Raw genomic sequence first — 1020 nt, forward strand, 5'->3', positions numbered from 1 at the left:
TTTTTTTCTTTGTAATATTCAATGATAACATGATACAGTGTATTTCCTTCTAAATGACATGTTTAGCCCACTTTAGCCTTCAGCTCAAGTGAGCTTTATGGATCAAAATTTGTTGTCTGTCATCGTCGTCATGAATTTCCACAATTTCATCCTCTCGTGCAGAACCACTTGGCCAATTTCATCCAAAATTACCACAAAGCATCCTTGGGTGAAGGAGATTCAAGTTTTTTTCCTAATAAGGGCATACCTTCTTTCAAGGGGAGATAATTAAGAATTAGTGAAACTGTAATGGCATATCTTTCAAAAATCTTTTTCACAAGAACTTCTGGGTCAGTAAAGTTTAAACTTATTTGAAAGCTTCATTACATAGTGTAGATTCAAGTTTGTTTTTTTTTAATAGCGATTCTCTGTAACCACTTAAACTTCTGCCACGCATGGTCACCGCGATTTTGATGAAACTTTGCCCATTATTACGACTTGACATCAGAAACATATATCAAATAAAATTTCGTTGCTATGTGTCTTGGTTGCCATGGTAACAGCCAGAAAAGTTGGAAAAATTGAGATTTTCAGCTACTTTGAATCTTTATTAAGCCTTAACAAAGACTAAGAATAACAAACAAACCATTCTCACAAAAATCTGACACCTTGTTGCCACTTATGCTATAAAGAAACTATTTAGAATTTATCTCTAAATAAGTGGTAACCATGGGTACATTCGGAATACATTTTAGATGCTGAAAAATGCAGAAAAACGCTCAATATTCACTAATGATAGGTGTTAAATGATCAAACTCAATCAACAACCTAAGAAAAAACAATAAAAATATTTGACCTTAAGGTAGAACCTATGTCGGAAAAGTCTTTGTCACAAGATTTTCAAACTTTTCAAAATGATAAATTAGCACTCGCTTGTCAATCAGATAAAAATATATGGTATGTTTCCTTGTAATTAAATGTAGTACAGCCTGTGCAACTTGGAATGAGAATTTTACACTGCGACTTCATATTTTCAGTCAT

This window comes from Saccostrea echinata, unplaced genomic scaffold, assembly GCF_033153115.1.
Source record: "Saccostrea echinata isolate AGI-Se365-2 ecotype Australia unplaced genomic scaffold, CSIRO_AGI_Sech_v1 ptg000060l, whole genome shotgun sequence".
Lineage (NCBI taxonomy): Eukaryota > Metazoa > Mollusca > Bivalvia > Ostreida > Ostreidae > Saccostrea > Saccostrea echinata.